This window comes from Schistocerca serialis, chromosome 6 (assembly GCF_023864345.2).
Source record: "Schistocerca serialis cubense isolate TAMUIC-IGC-003099 chromosome 6, iqSchSeri2.2, whole genome shotgun sequence".
NCBI classification, from domain to species: Eukaryota; Metazoa; Arthropoda; class Insecta; order Orthoptera; family Acrididae; genus Schistocerca; species Schistocerca serialis.
The window spans coordinates 520,151,047-520,172,364 of NC_064643.1; the positions used below are offsets into that span (position 1 = coordinate 520,151,047).

The 21,318-nt window shown below is 43.9% G+C and overlaps 1 pseudogene; it reads left to right on the top strand.

Annotated features, from left to right (window-relative positions):
• The first annotated feature begins 1,640 nt into the window (after positions 1-1,640).
• Positions 1,641-1,758, top strand: LOC126485821 (5S ribosomal RNA; annotated as a pseudogene).
• The last annotated feature ends 19,560 nt before the right edge of the window (positions 1,759-21,318 follow it).

Genomic DNA, 21,318 nt, shown 5'->3' on the forward strand with positions numbered 1-21,318 from the left:
GTTCAAATGGTCAAATGTGCGTGAAATCTTATGGGACTTAATTGCTAAGGTCATCAGTCCCTAAGCTTACACACTACTTAACCTAAATTATCCTAAGGACAAACACATACACACCCATGCCCGAGGGAGGACTCGAACCTCCGCCGGGACCAGCCGCATAGTCCTTGACTGCAGCGCCTGAGACCGCTCGGCTAATCCCGCGCGGCATGAAAATAAAGCTTAAAGTTTGGCAACAGGCTGTATCCTAAATGGAGGACATTTATTGTTTTGTAGGGAAAATAACGAGGAAGAAGAATTGTCCACACAGAAGAAATTGAAGAGATGGAGTTGGCTCGTGCGAGAGAAGATTCATCAGTTAGCGCCGCCAACTTGCCAACAAATTCCCATTTGGAAGAATACAGTGTGCAATTTCTAGAGCATCAATTACATCCTTGTAAACCATATGTGTAAGCAGTGGTGCATCCCAAGCTGAGTTATGTCAATGGTTTATGCCTCATTGCGAGCAATAAGACTGCTTGCTATCATTATGGGTTGTTGCTAAGACCATGCTATAGGGTGTCACTGTTTACGACAACAAAAAAGCGAAATATTCGTTCCCACTTTATGGTCCTGTGCCACATGTACAATTCTGACCTTAAAAGATTGCGATACCCCTTGGAAACAACGACTTATGTGTTGTTTTTAGTCCGAAGACTGGCTTGATGTAGGTTTCCACACTATATTCTAAACATGGCTACTGCAACCATATCCATTCAAAGCTGCTTACTATGGTCAAGTGTTGATGTCCCTCAATAATTTTTATCCCGCCCTCCCCCCCCCCCCCCCTCTCTCCCCAGCCACTCACTACACGCGTGTATTTCCCCGAATTACCTAATTCACGATTACAAAGTGACCATATTCGATATACCCACAAATCCATGACATGTTGAAAACGAACATTTAAACTGTTAACAATGGTCCGGTATTAATGTCGAGAATAAGCCGAGGTAGTGTTTGTGTACGGTCGAGCAGATGGAAAATGTAGAGAGGCAGCACGGCTACACCGAAACAAATACCCTCACAGACATTAACCACATCACACAACATGTCAAGCCATTTTTGGGCTTTTGTGTGATCAGGGGTCCTCTCAGAATGACAAACGTGTCGAGAGGTGGCGGAATCTGTGTTCACCAGATTTGGAGGACCGGGTTCTACAGGATATGGAGACGAACCCTTGTACAAGCTCCAGGCAAGTGGCCCACCAACATGGCGTAAGAGAAAATATAGTTACGTGTATCTTGCACGACAACCGCTACTCTATCACCTGCAATCCAATGGAGACCACTTTGAACATCTGTGACGTGGATGCGATGCAGCTATGTAGGCTACTGTGTTCCGGGACGATTTGTTGTCGTTGTACACACACCATCCACTTCCGGAGGCATGTTCACAGGACCTTGTCTCCTCCATTTCCTGTCAGGAATCTGCTTCTGGAATTTGTCAATTTTATTAATGTTCACCCTGTTTACTTGAACGATCGACGCATAAAACTAAAACAGTCACATGAACGCAACACAATAATGTGCTAATCGCTAAGTGTTATTTTCGAATTGTTATTTATTTACCAATACTTCTTTGTGGAAGAGCTTAAGGACTCGTGGGCCCACGGCCTTGCCGCAGTGGTAACACCGGCTCCCGTCAGATCACCGAAGTTAAGTGCTGTCGGGCTGGGCTAGCACTTGGATGGGTGACCATCCAGTCTGCCGAGCGCTGTTGGCAAGCTGGGCGCACTCAGCCCTTGTTAGGCAAACTGAGGAGCTGCTTGACTGAGAAGTAGCGGCTCCGGTCTCGGAAACTGACATACTGCCGGGAGAGCGGTGTGCTGACCACATTCCCAACCATATCCGTATCCAGTGACGACGATGGGCTGAGGGTGACACGGCGACCAGTCGGTACCGTTTAGCCTTCATGGCCTGTTCGGAAGGAGTTTTTTTTGTTTTTTTTTTTTTTTTTAAGGACTCGTGGGCAGGTCGAGGAACACAATCCTGCTGTAGACAATTCGAAACCTGGCGCTGTCATAGGTTTGTGTTGCCCCACTTTGGTGCAGGAGGGGAAGACTTGAGGCAGTATACGTATTCTGAGACTAAACGTGCAGAAATCTACTATCGTCAACTACATTGCTGGCCATTAAAATTGCAATATTAGAAGACAGTAAAACATGTTATGTAATAGTATGCCAGTTTGACGTTTGTTGCTCGCCACATTCATGATGTTGCAGTTTACGTGGCGAGTACTGTACATACCTCTTTTGTAGTATCTTGGCATAAGGCCCAGTTTATAGGCAGGTCTGGTCAGACAGCACTTCAGAGGCGTATGCACTTTAGCCTAGTGGTGCGAGCACACTTCAGGTCGGTGAGGAGGGGGGGGGGGGGGGGAGAGGGGAGGAAGAGTAGGAAAGCTGCGCACACGGTCACAACTAGAGCAGTACAGTACTCGCCCACAACCTACGAAAAGCGGAGTGCTTAGGGAATCTTCAGCACCGGTTAGACACTGCTCCGTACGTGGAAAGCTTGCAAAGGGGTCACTCAAATCTTCATCATCTTCTTCTTTATTGCCTCTACAGGTCATTGTGAGCCTTGGCCACTTGAACAATCTCGTCTCGGTCCGTTGCCAGAGTTCCCCAATCTCTGTAAGCTATTTTTCGGATATCCTAAAGGAGTCCACCCTCCCATCTGATTCTCGGCCGACCACGTCCTCTTTGTCCTCCTGGATTTCCTTGTACTATTTTTTTGGTACTTCCAGGTCACTCATCCGTGCTACATGCCCAGCCTACCTCAATATGAACGATTTCACAGTTCTTCTGACAGGAGTTGTACCAGTCATGACTGTATCTTTTCCCGCAATTTCCTCTTACATAAACTGGGCCGATGATTCTCGGAAAAAATTTTCTTTCGAATGCGTTCACAGTTTCGATGTCTTTAGCTGTTAGGGTCCAAGTTTAGGGGACATATGTGATCATGTTGCCATTGTAAATTTCTAATAAAAGGTCAAACCTTTATTTGCAGGGCTTAAATCTACTGCACTAATAAGTGTTTTGTAGATGAGTTACTTAGTGGTATGGTTCAGAAGTCTTAACCTGGTTTATAGAGATCCGATGGGGTGTTAGCATGTATAGGTGACTTTCCTTCATTCTATCTTCCGAATGAGTTGAAAATCAGTTTCATAACTTTAATCCTTGCCTCACTGAGGCTAAAGCTTAGTAAAATCGTATTTTTTTGTATCTGCAGAAAATCACAATTTCGTCTGCATAAAATTGAAACCAGTAACGTTAGGAACATCATTTTTGTCTGATTCCATAGAATTTTCTTGCCTTGAAGTTTTCTTCTTATCGCTTTCTTGCGAAACCTTATAAATTTAATGCTATTTAACATATTTCAGAAACGCAGTGACGAGATGATACATCGAAAACTAGGATTTTTTGAACGTTTCTTCATAGATGATTGGAATATATCGTTATTGGCATTGAAGCAAAACGAAACGCTTCGCCAACTTCCTGTTTACCTGAGAAACAATTACACGAATCTGGAAATCTACCAAACCAAGAAAACCAAGCGTGTTTAAAGACGTGGAAGAGTTGTATCTTAACTGGATATCAAATTACTACTAATAGCAGCAGAAATGATGTCAATAGTAATATTACTGTCAATGTCATACAACGAAACATTGCAAGCCGGCCGTTGTGGCCGACCGGTTCTAGACGCTTCAGTCCGGAACCGCGCTGCTGCTACGGTCGCAGGTTCGAATCCTGCCTCGGGCGTGGTGTTTGTGCTGTCCTTAGGTTAGTTAGGTTTAAGTGGTTCTAAGTCTAGGGGACTGATGACCTCCGATGTTAAGTCGCATAATGCTCAGATCCATTTGAAACATTTTTGAAACATTGGATTCCCAGAGACCTTGGCTTCTCTCAGGTGGTTTCGTATTCGAGACACACACTTTATTACATACAAATGAATCTCTGTGCAATTGATAACTAGACTGACGATAAAGTTTGCAGGGAAGAACAACAAAGTTCCGTCGATAAGGCACATGTTAAAGATTTTGATTGCAGAATTGAAGAGAGTTGGCTGGAGGGAAGGAAAATCAAGACACAAAGAAGAACAAAAGGCCCACAAAAAAGAAAGAGATCGAGTGACATAAAAGGAAAACATAATGAAGGGAAATTTTCACGAACGACCTCTAGTAGATGGCGCTGTTGAGATTAAAGCTGCCATCATTTTAAAATTTGTCTTTTGTTATTGCTAAAATAATTGCAGTTCATCTATTGCCCGAGTAGTTCGCTTACAGTGAATCTTTAACGAAATATCGTAAACAGTAATACCTGAATCACTTCTACAGGTACATCTAAATCTACATACGTACTCCACAATACAGTGCATGACGGAGGTACAGGGGTTAGACAGAAATATGGCCGCGAGAAATCCTTGCATGAACATAAATGCAGTTGCTACCCACGACAACAGGTTGCGCAATTGTATTTGACAACAGACGGCAAGTCTGTAATGTCCCCAATACGTTGCAAGTGTCAGTCGCGGTCAAAACAGTGTCCTGCATAGCTATGTTTTCATTGTGTCGGAGCTAAGCGAATTTGAAGGAGGACACATTGTTGGTGCTCGTAAGTAGGTGCTTCCGTAAGCGAGATAGTGCTTCTGTAACCAAGAGAGTCGAAGTGTTTAGTGTTTCGAGAGACATCGTATTGAAGATTTATTCCGCATACAGGGAAAGCGGAATAATGTCATCGTCTAAGTCACAACAAGGACGAAAGCGTGTGTTAGGTGATCGGGAAAGACGGTCATTACGGAGGATTGTGACGAAAGATATGAGGACGAGTTCTGCAAAAGTCACTGCAGAACTGAATGTTGCACTCACGAACCCTGTCAGCAACAAAACAACACGGAGAGAGACCCAACAGCAGGAAGTTGAATGGTGAGCTGGAATTCCAAAACCACTCAAAAGTCCAACAAATGGCCGTAACAGGAAAACATGGTGCTGGAGCATAAAAACCTGGACTCTAGAAAGTCATTTGGTCGGATGAGTCTTGTTTCGCATTGTTTCCAATTTGTGGCCGATGACTCGGGCAGCCATGTATTCCACGGGCTCCACGGGTATTCTGCAACGTCGCATTACTGCCACGGATTATGTTACCGTTTTGGCTGATCAGGTCCGTCCCATGGTGCAATGTTTGTTTCCCATGATGCTGTGTTCCAAGACGACAGGGCTCCAATTCACACAGCTCGCATAGTCCAGTATTGGTTTCGAGAGTAGCGGTACGGATTGTCGCGTCTCCACTGGCCACCACAATCACCAGGTTTCAGTGTTATTGAGCTTTTGTGGTCTACTTTGTAGAGAATGCTGCTTGATCACTATCCGCACAAAATCGGAATAAACAAATAAAAAAGCTGCAACATTCTTCATCATGGCAATGCCAGCTATTGTACAGCACGGCAAAAAGAGTATTAGACGGAGAAAAATACTGAATTTCCCTCACATTTACCCTATCAACCTAGAGGTGCGTGAGAGAATGAAATGGATGGCTTGCAAAAATAATCGAAAACAAACTGTGAGAGACTCCTACTCCGTTTTTGAGCTCAACTGATTACGCAAATCATGACTTCATCGAAAATGCCCTGAAAATATTCCCCCTTTTATACAAAATTTTGATCCATAAATGAATATTAATGCGATCTGACTCCTGTTTTATTGATATACTCAGAATTAGGAAAGACTTCAATAGTGCGAGTACTGTAAGGTGCATTTGTATTTTAAGTGAATTTAACAATACGATCAACAACATCGAACTCCTGATCCGATCTGAAAGTTTTTCTGCATCCTCTGTTATCGAGAGGGGACGTGCAGTGATGGCGTAAAACCTAGTTCACGTAACGATGATGGAACCTTCCCTCCAAAGTAGACCACAAAGGCTCAATAATACTGAGACTTCGCCAAGGGAGATGCGGCACTTCATCCTCGTGCTCACGGGACCAGTCCTGGAGAATGCGAGCTGTGTGAACAGGGGGCTTGTCGTCTCGGAATATAGCATCAGCACGGGAAAATAAACATTGTACCATGGGATGCTCCAGGGAGTAATATGGCGTTGCAGAGTACCCATGGGGCCCATGGAATACGACCATATGACTGCCCATATCATCACCGAACCGCCCACCATGTTTTACTCTTGCGACACAAAATCGGCCATAAATGGGAAACAGTGGGAAACAAGACTCATCCAACCGAATGACATTCTGCCATTGCTCCATAGCCCTGGAATGATTGCTTCAGCATCGTGTTTCTCTTTTACCGTCATTTGCATTACTGGTGAGTTATTTTGGAATTCCAATTCGCCCTGTAGTTGGCTGGCTACGGAGCTCCTTTCCTGTTGTTTTGATGCTGACGAAGATTCGTTGTTCTGCAGCGACTTTTGCAGCTGGCAAGTTCAAAATGGTTCAAATGGCTCTGAGCACTATGGGACTTAACATCTGTTGTCTTCAGTCCCCTAGAACTTAGAACTACTTAAACCTAACTAACCTAAGGACATCACACACATCCATGCCCGAGGCAGGATTCGAACCTGCGACCGTAGCAGTCGCGCAGTTCCGGACTGAGCGCCTTAACCGCGAGACCACCGCGGCCGGCAGCTGGCAAGTAAGCTAGCAGATACACATTCGATAGACTCATCCACGATTTGAGCTTTCAGCTGGTTAGACTGTGCTGACGATCAACTTAATTACAAAGTAGTAATGATTAACACACTGGCGAAGATTCATCTACTTATGTCAAAGTAAGTTCAGGGAAGTGTGCGAGACCCTTAATATTCAGCCGGCCGGTGTGGCCGTGCGGTTAAAGGCGTTCAGTCTGGAACCGCGTGACCGCTACGGTCGCAGGTTCGAATCCTGCCTCGGGCATGGATGTGTGTGATATCCTTAGGTTAGTTAGGTTTAAGTAGTTCTAAGTTCTAGGGGACTGATGACCACAGCAGTTAAGTCCCATAGTGCTCAGAGCCATTTGAACCATTTTTGAACCTTAATATTCATCTGTACTACTACATAAAGACATGTTGTTTAACGTTGTTACCATAACTCTCAAAAAGAAATTGACCGATTTGCTTCAGATTTTTGCAAGATAACCGTTCAGATGGACACACACACATACACACACACATACACACGCACACACACACACACACACACACATATATATATATATATATATATATATATATATATATATATATATATATATATATATAGGGTGGTCGATTGATAATGACCGGCCCAAATATCTCACAAAATAAGCATCAAACGAAAAAACTACAAAGAACGAAACTCGTCTAGCTTGAAGGGTGAAACCAGATGGCGCTATGGTTGGCCCGCTAGATGGCGCTGCCACAGGTTCAAAATGGTTCAAATGGCTCTGAGCACTATGGGACTTAACCTGCCATAGGTCAAACGGATATCAACTGCACTTTCTTAAATAGGAACCCCCATTTTTGTTACATATTCGTGTAGTACGTAAAGAAATATGAATGTTTTAGTTGGACCACTTTTTTCGCTTTGTGATATATGGCGCTGTAATAGTCACAAACGTATAAGTACGTGGTATCACGCAACATTCTGCCAGTGCGGACGGTATTTGCTTCGTGATACATTACCCGTGTTAAAATGGACCGTTTACCAATTGCGGAAGAGGTCGATATCGTGTTGATGTATGGCTATTGTGATCAAAATGCCCAACGGGCGTGTGCTGTGTATGCTCCTCGGTATCCTGGACGACATCATCCAAGTGTCCGGACCGTTCGCCGGAGAGTTACGTTATTTAAGGAAACAGGAAGTGTTCAGCCACATGTGAAAGGTCAACCACGACCTACAACAAATGATGATGCCCAAGTAGGAGTTTTAGCTGCTGTCGCGGCTAATCCGCACATCAGTAGCAGACAAATTGCGCGAGAATCGGGAATCTCAAAAACGTCGGTGTTGAGAATGCTACGTCAACATCGACTGCACCCGTACCATATTTCTATGCACCAGAAATTGCATGGCGACGACTTTGAACGTCGTGTACAGTTCTGACACTGGGCACAAGAGAAATTACGGGACGATGACAGATTGTTTGCACGCGTTCTATTTAACGACGAAGCGTCATTCACCAACAGCGGTAACATAAACCGGCATAATATGCACTATTGGGCAACTGAAAATTCACGATGGCTGCGACAAGTGGAACATCAGCGTCCTTGGCGGGTTAACGTATGGTGCGGCATTGTGGGAGGAAGGATAATTGGCCCCCATTTTATCGATGGCGATCTAAATGGCGCAATGTATGCTGATTTCCTACGTAATGTTCTACCGATGTTACTACAAGATGTTTCACTGCATGACAGAATGGAGATATACTTCCAACATGATAGATGTCGGACAGATAGCTCGCGTGCGGTTGAAGCGGTATTGAATAGCATATTTCATGACAGGTGGATTGGTGGTCGAAGCACCATACCATGGCCCGCATGTTCACCGGGTCTGACATTCCCGGATTTATTTCTGTGGAGAAAGTTGAAGGATTTTTGCTATCGTGATCCACCGACATCGCCTGACAACATGTGTCAGCGCATTGTCAATGCATGTGCGATCATTACGGAAGGCGAACTATTCGCCGTTGAGAGGAATGTCGTTACACGTATTGCCAAATGCCTTGAGGTTGACGGACATAATTTTGAGCATTTATTGCATTAATGTGGTATTTACAGGTAATCACGCTGTAACAGCATGCGTTCTCAGAAATGATAAGTTCTCAAAGGTACATGAATCACATTGGAACAACCGAAATAAAATGTTCAAACGTAAATTAAAAGACCTACCCGTTACCAACTGTTCGTCTCAAATTGTGAGCCATATGCTTGTGACTATTACAGCACCATCTATCACAAAAAATGGTTCAAATGGCTCTGAGCACTATGGGACTTAACATCTGAGGTAATCAGTCCCCTAGAACTTAGAACAACTTAAACCTAACTAACCTACGGACAACACACACATCCATGCCCGAGGCAGGATTCGAACCTTTGACCGCAGCAGTCTCGCGGTTCCGGACTGAAGCGCCTAGAACCGCTTGGCCACCGCGGCCGGCCATCTATCACAAAGCGAAAAAAGTGGTCCAACTAAAACATTCATATTTCTTTACGTACTACACAAATATGTAATAAATAATGGGGGTTCCTATTTTTTTTAAAAAAAAAGCAGTTATATATATATATATATATATATATATTAATGGCAAAATCTCGAAAAGTTCACAACCGATTTTCTTCATATGTTTACAGCATACTCTAATAAATCTTCGGATGGACATAGGCTACATATTTTTATATACATGCTCTACAAATATATGTAATAATACATAAAGAAGAAACATTGTTAGCAAAAATCTCGAAGAGCTCTTGACTGGTTTACCTCATATTTTAAACGATACTACATTTTTAATATATGTGTTTAAATATATATATACTGTATAAGTATATATAATTATATCAACAAATATAAAGATAAAATGTCATTAGCAAAAATCTCGTAAAATTCCTGACCAATTTGATTCAAATGTTTACACGACATTGTAATAAACATTCATGTTGTACAAAAGTTCTTGTGTTGTGTATTACTGACCTGGCAAACAACATTAATGACAAACTGAGACATTTCGCAAATTATGCAGTTACCTTTAACGAAAAATCTGCACATACATTCAATCACATCTTTGTAAGATTTCAAATGGAGCAAAAATTAACAACTGTATTTAAATGTCGAGAAACGAAAAATTGTGCCAGTCGCATAACGAAAGAAATATAGTATACAACGAATACAGTATCAGTCTGTCATTAGTAGAACTCGTCAGGGCAAACAAATATCTGGCAGTAACAATTTTTGGGGTTATGAAATTGAACGATCCGTAGAACCAACCGTAGGTGAAACACTTGACAAACTTCGGTACTGTGGTAGGATACTGGGAAATTGCAATCTACAAGGGAGATAGCCAAACGCACGTGCAGCCTATGCCACAGTACCACTGAAATCTATGGGATCCTCACCAAATAGGACCAGTAGGAGAAATGGAACATACGCAGAGAAGGGTAGCACGAATGATCACAGGTTTGTGTGCACCATGAGATAGTGTGTTGGGGATACTGAAAAACCTGAACTGGCAGATGCAAACTGTCTCGCGAATGCCTACTTACAACGTTTGAAGTGAAGAATACAGGACTACACAACAACCACTTACATATCGCTTTTGAAGGGATTGCGAGGACAGTATTAGGCTAATTACGGCGGGAACAGAGACATTTAAGTAAATACTCTTCCCGCGCTCAGTATATGAACGAAACGAGAAGCAGCCTAATAACTGGTACAATGGGACATACTCTCCGTCTTCCGCTTCACAGTGGTTACCAGAATATGGATGTAGATGTAAAGTGCAACAGTTATGGATAAAGGCGGGCATTAGCAAGGGTCAAAAGTCTCCCATAAGACAGTGCTTCAGTCTAGGCACGCTACAAAATGCTTTGCCAACTTCTGGCTCCAGTACAATATCGTTTAAGAATTGCATACCAATGCCTTATTTCTCACGTGGTGGCGTGATACCCGACTAATTTGCAAATCTCCTCTTTGCGTGATAATCACAGTTAGTACTCGAAATGGTGTTTCGATCCATGTTCTCTTTGACGGAATTCAGTGGCCACAAGAAGTATGTCTTACCCCGGCAATATCTGCGGTGGCTAGATACGAAACGAAACAAATACTATTCGCTTTGCCTCGAAGAAAACTTTTCATCTTAGGGTTATATGGGGTTTTGTCGTACTAGGATGCAGAGCCTGAATGTGCTTATAGAAGGACGTGACTTCGGATTTTAGGGATTACTTTAGATCCTGACTGGTTAAAAACATCACTTTTCGGAATAGTCAGGTAGCAGCGACAGGACCCTATATCTATAAGTTATAAGATCCTCCGAACGAACTGTAAGTTTTCTGATTTTTCCTCTGAGGTCATTTCGTGAGACGTATGTGGAAGGAAGTAATATGTTGCCTGACTCTTCATGGAACATGCGCTCTAGGAGTTGCAACAGTAAATTTGTCCAAGATGCACAATGCATCAGTGGTGGGGTCCACTACTGGAATCTGTTGAACATGCCCGTTCCGCTCTCGCCCTAAGGGAATACGTAACGTAAGGCTAAACTGTTTGATGTATCTTCGCTACGTCTTATCTACGTCCAACCGTCCAACCTGCCAAGCGTGCCAGACTGACGAGAAGTACTCAAGAAGAGGTAGGCGTGTGTGTTGTAAGGCACTTCTTTACCTAAAATTGTCGGCCTAGAATCTTATTTTCTTACAGTTAATTTTATGCCGACGTACCACTTTAAGTCGTCTCGTAGGTTCCCCACAGACATTTATTTCCAATGATTTATCACCGTGCTATAATCGAACAGTAATTATTTACGCACGATACGTTATAATTTCATAGAAACTACCAGCACTTTATAGAATTACATGATGGTATCCTTTTGTACTATAGGGCCTAATGTTCTGCTAAAGGTACCACAGACAGCTTGAAATTTGTGTACACTCTAAGGGGAAAAAAAGAAAAAATTCGACACATCACGAAGGAGCTATTGTGAATGATTTACGCTGCAGCGCAATTTCACTGCACCGCTGGCAAGGAAAGTTAACAGGGGACATGTCGATGCCAGGACATAATATCTTTGCGAATTTCATTCCTTGTACACAGTTGGACAGAAAATGTGGCCCGCAGACAGGCGCGTGAACAGTATACGCAGACGTCAGCATTTGAGAGAGACCATCTAGTTAGGCTCAAAGAAGCTGGTTGGCGTAATCAGCGAATCGCTCGATATTTGAAAGGGATAGCTGCCACTATTCGACTATATTAACAGAAATGGGTGAACCATGGCCGAGGCGACAGAAGGTGAGGACCGAGCAATTCTCAGAGTGGCACTCACAGCCTCGGATTCATCATTATCATAGATCCAACTTGCAACTAGTGCTTCAGCCTTGACAAGGACCATTAATAGGTGGCTCAGAGAAAGGGGGCTGAGCTTTTGGAGCCCCTTTCGCCGACTATAACTGACGCCGAACCTCGCTGACTGGAGTAGAATTATCTTCAGTGATGAGTCCCACTTCGAATTGAGCCCCGATGACCAATAAAGATGGGTCTGGAGACGCCTCGATCAGCAGTGGGATACCAACCTGACTCGCCTGCCATACAACCTGACAACCAAGAGTGAAGGTTTGTGGTGCCATTTATTTTCATAGTTGTCATCCGCGGCACCCTTCAGCACAGCAGTATGTCGACGATATTTTGAGCCATGTTTTGTTGTCCTTCATGGCAAGCCACCCTAGGTTTACATTTCAGCAAGATAATGTCCGCCTGCACACGCCGAGAGTTTCTACAGCTTGTCTTCGTCCTTGAGATATCCTACCTTGACCAGTAAGGCCGCCGGATCTCTCCCCAATTGAGAACGTTTGGAGCATTATGGGCCGAGTCCTCCAACTTTCTCGGGGTTTTGACGATCTAATACGCCAGTCGATAAAATTTGGCACGATATCCCTCAGGAGGGCATCCAGCAATTCTATCAATGCCATTTTGAATAACTGCTAGCATAAGAGCTACAGGTGGACCAACGCGTTCTTGACTTGCTGAATTAATCTGTTGTGTCCGCCTTCTTGGACACTGAGGTGGTTAGTAATAGTTCAGTAAGTTAGCACACTCGGAATAAGTAATACTTTATTAATGCTAATAAAACTTGTCTTTGCTCGCGAGGCTCGGCTGTAGCTATGAAACTTGCGGTTCAATTTTATTGGATTGCATTTTATTTTCTGACCAGCGGGTCGCGGCTGACTTGCCAGCGGACCTGCCGTCTCTTTTAGGCAACACTCGGACGAATGCGGTTAAAGTTTTATAAAGTTCTGTGCCCTGTCAAATGTTTTTACAAAGATTTTAGGGAGAGGATTTTAATTTGCTCACTGTGTGACAAAGCTCGCCCATATTTTATGTAAGTGGCCAGCCAATAACAATTTCCTGTGACATTCTTGTTGCTATGCTTCCCCTTTCCTTACGTTTTACTTTCTTATGTAGCATTTTCCTTCTTTTCCTGCTTTCTTTGAGTGTGTGCTTTAGTTTTCTTAGGTCTGTCCACATTCGTTCCTTTTAATGTGTGTCAGGGCGCTGATGACCTCGATGTTGAGCGCCCATAAGCCCCAACACACCACCACCACCACATCAAAAGGTGGTTGGTGGTGGTTGTGAGTGTTTATCGTGCCGTCGACAACGAGGTCATTAGAGACTGAGCGCAAGCTCGGGTTAGGGAAGGAAATCGGCCGTGCCCTTTCAAAGGAACCATCCCGGCATTTGCCTGAAACGATTTAGGGAAATCACGGAAAACCTAAATCAGGATGGTCGGAGACGGGATTGAACCGTCGTCCTCCCGAATGCGAGTCCAGTGTGCTAACCACTGCGCCACCTCGCTCGGTACCACATCAAAACACACTAAATGAGGCACTATTACTGAGTGGCGAACTGATGCAAATTCAGTATGGGCCATTCTGTGGCTTGAGTACAGTTGATAGAAAACTGAAGTTCGTAGACACTTGTGTACACAGTTCTGATAGCGTTGGCACCTAGGCACAGTTCACAAGAGACGGAAGTCTCTTCACTTCCCCACGCTTGACACGGGCTGTCACGGCGAGTAGGCAGCACGACGACGTTACTCAGACACGACCTTCCTGGAATTGGGTACGATCCGTCCTCGAACAGAAGTGCCCTCCTGGCCTCTGGCGACGCTATTTCATGGCAGACGCGCGGCGGTGGCGTCTCGGAAGTATGGGAGTCACGGCTTCTTCCTAGCATCTCACTGGCGCTTCGTGATACCGCTTTGCTGTGTAGCATCTCAGCGGTGGTCGATACTTGCGCCGCTCAGAATACTCGAGTTTTCTGAAATTGTAATCAGTGATTGACTGTACATGCACATCGCAACCAGCGATTTCCATCTCATTTGGATAATTTCTTCATAGTGTCTCGTTTTTTACTTTGTCTTAGAGTGCATTTTACTTTCAGCATCAGAATCAAAACGAAAACTTATTGCACAGCATAAACAAGAGATTTGAGAGACTTATTTTGGAACTGAATGATCTAAAACAGCTTTTGATCTCACTGGATATTTCGAGGAAAGTATCCAGCGAGGTAAAAAGTTGATTTAGATAAGTCTCCCAAAACTCTTTGATTTTCATTGTGATAAGAAATTCCGAACTGTCTGTAGTATCATTAGCAGAACATTTGGCTACAGAGTACAAAAAGATACGATCATGAAACTCTATAAATTGCTTGCAATTCCTGTGTTACGCTGTAGAAGCGAAAATCGGTTACCACAAAAAACCAACAATGATGGTGTGTTTCTAAGGAGGACGAAGGGCTGAAGGTAGAACAGAAGATATTATAACAGAATTAAATAATTTCAAAATGAATGAAAAATTCAAAAGTATCATGAAAATTGGAGACAGCACCTCACGAAAAAGCCAGGTCAAAGAATTCCGCAGGACATCCTGAACTACAAGAGGAACGGGAAAAGAGATATTGGAAGGCTAGGTTCAAATGGCTCTGAGCGCTATGAGACTTAACTTCTGATGTCATCAGTCCCCTAGAACTTAGAACTACTTAAATCTAACTAACCTAAGGACATCACACACATCCATGCCCGAGGCAGGATTCGAACCTGCGACCGTAGTGGTCGCGCGGTTCCAGACTGTAGCGCCTAGAACCGCTCGGCCACTCCGGCCGGCGATATTGGAAGATCCCGGAAAAGATGGAATTATTTTGTTTGTGAGTTGGGAACAGGCAATACCCTAATGCTCTAAAGGATGATGATACATGATGGTGACGACAACGCTGCTGCGATTTATTTTAAGGATCAATTGATAGTCACTAAACAGACAGGGCTTCCCCAGTTTCGCTACAGTTTTCTGGTGTTGCAGCTTTCCTACAGCTTCACCCGCGACTAGCCTCACGCAACTCCAGACATTATTCACCAATTAATTTACGTATCTGATGAACAGTAATGACCTCCAATACTACCTTAAGATTCTTTTGAAGTGACTTTTATGTCTGATAATTTCACCCCATTAGGACCTAAGTGTCGAGTTCCATCTGCTAGAAAGTCTCGAAAACAATCACACAACTAGTCCGGTATCGGTACGCATGCGACAGCGTGCGCTACCAGTATACTGCAAAACGCCACGCACAAAAACGGGATTTTTTCAGAGCTCATATCTCGGGTTTTACTGGTGATGGAAAGGTAGGGTTACTTGTTTTTGATAGCTCTTGGACTAGGAACCATTTGAATACCCAGCAGAACGATATTCTTGCTGAAACCATGCTACAATATAAGGTCGAAGTTTGAATATTACACACTACTTTCAGCTTAGGTAAATGGAACCAATCGGTTGGTTCTTTTTTGCATTAGATGTGGTCTACGATGTGCCTTAAGACGCTTATAGAGGGACTATTTATTCATGGGTGGTTCCTCAGGAAACCCTAAAAAACGCTTTTTAGCATTTTTCGCCGTTAGCAGCGGGTATGTAGGAAACTAACCGCAGCAAATTGCTCAAATATTAAGGGTATACTCTTTAGGCATTTATCTGGAAGTGTCATCTTCCCGTTTTCAAAAATCTGTATCCGTTATGGAGAAACATCCCATAAACACGATTTTTGGGTACGATAGCCGAGCCGCGAGTTCCAAGACGGCTATAAACAAAAAAAAAAAAAAAAAAAAAAATCGCTGAAATTTATACGGTATATTCCTAAGATCCCGATTTTGAATAACCTAGAAAACTTTCTTGATATCTTTATTCGTTTCTGAGATACAGAAGTTCAAAATTACCCTACTTGTAAACGTAAAACACTCACGTAAAATCCTGTGTGAGGCGAGAGTTTATTAAGTGGCGTAGCGGGGAGAAATGTGCTACAAAGTGTCTTCGTTATCATCTGAAGGATTCTGGGAACACCATGTTGCAATACTGAAGCACATGAAATTGGTCTGAGGTGTAAAATTAGTTTTGCCTTATTTTAATTTCACAGTAGCAAACTATCAAAATTTTTACGACCCAGAAACGTGAGTGACATGCCCTGCTGTAGCAGGAAAATGGCGAAAACTGGCAGAAAAATGCTCCTGTCAAAGCAAAAAGAAAAAAAGGTGAATATGCTCATGTTTAAAAGACTCTGACTGAAACTTGTGGTACCAGCTGCCTCATTCTACCTTCCTGACCATCTTTAAAAATTTTGCGAACATCACGCTTTTTTGCGCTGAGATAGAAGGAGACAGTGGCAGTGGGAAGGAGACGGAAAAATAATAAATCCTGGAAGGTAACAGACTGTGGTTGTGGTATAGAAAGAGCGAAGGAGATAATTGGAGTGTGAGAGAATGAGAGGGAGGCAGGCAGTGGCAATGAAACGTAGCTGACAGTGTCAGAACAGTGCTAAGAAAAAAGTGAAGTAGACAGTGCTAGCGGGAGAGGAATAAAGAGAAGGAGGCAGAGGAAGTGAGTGAGAGCTAGTGATAAAGAGAGACAGAGTCTATAATAATGAAACTGAGGAAGAGAGAGAGATTGACAAGAGACAGCAGCAGTCGGAAGGAATTAATGAGACAGTAAAAGTAAGAGCGAGCAAGAGGGAGACAATGGCAGTAAGAGGAGACAGTAGTAGTAGTAGTAGTAGTAGTAGTAGGACAGGAGATAGTGACGCTTGGAGAACCACAAACAGATAATGGCAATGAGTTGTGTCGAAAGAGTGACTGAGAGTGGGAAATTGGGAGCGGATGGCAATAAGAGACTTGCAGCAATTGACTAGTGAGTGCTAGCGAATTACCGTTAGAGCAGCTTGTGCGAGTGAGAGGTGAGCTGGATGTTAAATAGAGCGCGAATAAGTTCGCATGCCAATATTTTTGCGATAATTTTAAAGGTGCTGAGGAAGGCTTAACGAGCCAGCTCTTACTCCACTTTTCAATGAGTCTGCTCGCTAAGCAACTCTTAGTGGGAAGTGAGGAAGTATTACGGGATTTGAAGAATGGAAAGAACAGTCTACTGAGCACAAAATATGAAATGAGAGTAAATCGAACAAAGACGAAAGTAATGAGGAGTAAAATAAATGAGATTAGCGATAAACTCAGTATCAGAATTGGGGGCTACTTTGCAGATGGAGTGAAAGAATTCTGCCACCTTGGAACGAAGGAGGATGTAAGAGGCAGACTACCACAGGAAAAGATAGATTTCCTCGCTAAAACAAGACTACCAGCATCAAACACGGGGCTTAGACTGAGAAATAAATGTTTAAGAACGTACGTGTCGAGCTTAGTAGTGTATACACATTGCACCAAATAAGTAGTGAGACAATTAGCATTACGTCTAAACTAAGAACTTTATTGCAATTTCGCAGTTACATCGATTTAAAATAGCCCCCTAGCACCTCTGCACAACGTTTACATCGATCATACAAGTTACTGGAAGAACACTGGAATTAATGTATCTCCTTCAGTCCGTCGCTGACAACACGTTGGATGTCCTCAGTGTCACTAAAACGTTCTTCATTGTAAGGCGTATTTAATTTTGGGAAGTAAAAATGTCTGCGGGTGCAAAATCAGGCGAATAGGTTGGGTGTTTGAGCATGCAGATCTCTTTTGATGCTAAAAACAGTTCCACAGTTAGTGTTCAGAGTGCCGGTTCATTGTCGAGCAAAAGAACTCAGTTCTTGCTTTGAAGCAGATGCGTCCCGACACTAAGCATGCAAACAAAGAGACGTTGCATGACCCCTAAGTGTGCTGTCACTGTTGTGCCCTCAGGAAGAAATTCACGATGGATCGCTCCAGAAGCATCGAAATAAAAAGCGCCGTTGTCTTCATGTGTGATTTCTGCAACCTGAATTTGGTCTGCCTCGCTGACGATATTCAGTGGCATTCCCCACCCTGATGTTTTGCCTCTGGATCGAATTGAAAACGCCAGTTGGTTTCAACAGATAAGCAACCTCACCAAACTGGCGCAACATCAGTTGAATGCTGTCTTTGCTCTTCTGAAAATAAGTATAGCGCAACGTGGACACGTATCTTTCACTTGTGCAAAACTTTCTCTAAAATGAAGCTTGCCATATCATTACTGAGACCAAGTTTCACTCCAAGCATTCTGGTGGTAATTCGCGTATCAGTGACAAAATGTCCTTGGCTTTTCCCACATTTTTATCCTTCCCAGCAGACACATGGAGTCCGCCGCGTGGACCGTTTTGTAAGGATTATCTTCCATTTTTAAATACTGAAAACCATCAGAACACTTGTACTGTACACGACTAAGACGGCCATCCTCGTAAGCACATTGCATGCCTTTGAAACTTCTGATACCGTTTTTCCTAGTTTCCAGTAAAATTTTATCACAGTTCTTTGATTCATGATGCCACGTTTAACAGTCGCAAAATGTTACTTTCACTGCAGCTGTACATTCAAAGGCTGAGTCATCGACATATGGGAAGCATCCGCATGTTCAGCAGAAAATACTAGTTTCGGAAATGGTAAGAATTAGAGAAGGACCCCCTCCCTCCCCATCTGAAATGTATAAACCGTATGCCAAACCCCAAAACCACGGACAGTTGCAAATGAAATATTTATCTTTAAAAAAATTAAACGAAATGAATGCAGTAATTATCGTGGTACACATTAGCGGACACAGCGTATAAGATTTTCGCCAAGATAAAAAAAACAACGTCTACAAATTATTGCGACAATCTATTGTCTGAAGGACAAAATGGTTTCAGAAAAGCAACATCCTGTCCTGATAATTTTCGGATGCTTAAACAAATTATATAAAAACAAAGACAGCTCAATATGGAAACAAACGTCGTATTTATAGACTTAGAGAAAGCCTTCGGCAATGTAGCTAGGAAAATCCTATGAAACATATTACACAAGAACAGCTATCCTCAGCAAATAACAGAAAACCTTTATAGAGGTATAAAAATACACTCCTGGAAATTGAAATAAGAACACCGTGAATTCATTGTCCCAGGAAGGGGAAACTTTATTGACACATTCCTGGGGTCAGATATATCACATGATCACACTGACAGAACCACAGGCACATAGACACAGGCAACAGAGCATGCACAATATCGGCACTAGTACAGTGTACATCCACCTTTCGCAGCAATGCAGGCTGCTATTCTCCCATGGAGACGATCGTAGAGATGCTGGATGTAGTCCTGTGGAACGGCTTGCCATGCCATTTCCACCTGGCGCCTCAGTTGGACCAGCGTTCGTGCTGGACGTGCAGACCGCGTGAGACGACGCTTCATCCAGTCCCAAACATGCTCAATGGGGGACAGATCTGGAGATCTTGCTGGCCAGGGTAGTTGACTTACACCTTCTAGAGCACGTTGGGTGGCACGGGATACATGTGGACGTGCATTGTCCTGTTGGAACAGCAAGTTCCCTTGCCGGTCTAGGAATGGTAGAACGATGGGTTCGATGACGGTTTGGATGTACCGTGCACTATTCAGTGTCCCCTCGACGATCACCAGTGGTGTACGGCCAGTGTAGGAGATCGCTCCCCACACCATGATGCCGGGTGTTGGCCCTGTGTGCCTCGGTCGTATGCAGTCCTGATTGTGGCGCTCACCTGCACGGCGCCAAACACGCATACGACCATCATTGGCACCAAGGCAGAAGCGACTCTCATCGCTGAAGACGATACGTCTCCATTCGTCCCTCCATTCACGCCTGTCGCGACACCACTGGAGGCGGGCTGCACAATGTTGGGGCGTGAGCGGAAGACGGCCTAACGGTGTGCAGGACCGTAGCCCAGCTTCATGGAGACGGTTGCGAATGGTCCTCGCCGATACCCCAGGAGCAACAGTGTCCCTAATTTGCTGGGAAGTGGCGGTGCGGTCCCCTACGGCACTGCGTAGGATCCTACGGTCTTGGCGTGCATCCGTGCGTCGCTGCGGTCCGGTCCCAGGTCGACGGGCACGTGCACCTTCCGCCGACCGCTGGCGACAACATCGATGTACTGTGGAGACCTCACGCCCCACGTGTTGAGCAATTCGGCGGTACGTCCACCCGGCCTCCCGCATGCCCACTATACGCCCTCGCTCAAAGTCCGTCAACTGCACATACGGTTCACGTCCACGCTGTCGCGGCATGCTACCAGTGTTAAAGACTGCGATGGAGCTCCGTATGCCACGGCAAACTGGCTGACACTGACGGCGGCGGTGCACAAATGCTGCGCAGCTAGCGCCATTTGATGGCCAACACCGCGGTTCCTGGTGTGTCCGCTATGCCGTACCTGTGCTCATTGCTTGTACAGCCCTCTCGCAGTGTCCGGAGCAAGTATGGTGGGTCTGACACACCGGTGTCAATGTGTTCTTTTTTCCATTTCCAGGAGTGTATGAATAAAGATTAACTGTACTATATCAGAAGACATACCGATAAACTAAGATGTTCAACAAGGGTGTTGCTTATCACACATACCTTTTAATACGCACATGACTGAAACACGAAAGCAACAAATTGATCCGGGCTTGAGATTATCAGCCCGCATCTCGTGGTCGTGCGGTAGCGTTCTCGCTTCCCACGCCCGGGTTCCCGGGTTCGATTCCCGGCGGGGTCAGGGATTTTCTCTGCCTCGTGATGGCTGGGTGTTGTGTGCTGTCCTTAGGTTAGTTAGGTTTAAGTAGTTCTAAGTTCTCGGGGACTGATGACCATAGATGTTAAGTCCCATAGTGCTCAGAGCCATTTTTTTTGAGATTATCACATGAGATATTTTTTAATTCGATGTGTTTTGCAGACGACCCTGCAGTTGTATAGGACAGCAAGGCTTCACTACAAAGATCCATCTATAGACTGAACCAAATCTGTAAAGAATATAATATGAAAAATCAATTCCACAAGAAAAAGTAATGGCTTTCAAAGGGAAAAACCAATGAGGACTAAGATCGTAGTAAGAAATAAAACCGTTGGACACGTTAATCACTTCAGTTATCTTGAAAATATTATAAGCTACCAAAATGAACTTGACATTGACAACAAACTACACAAAAATATAGATCATATGAGGAACAATCAATGGACACAAAAATCAAATTTTATAATAGCCACACCCACTTTGCTATTTTGTAGTGAAACTTGTACGTTTAGTAAAAAGCAAGAATGTGGAATCCAAGCCGCAGAAATTAAATTTCTAAGAGGAGTTACTGGCTGCACAAG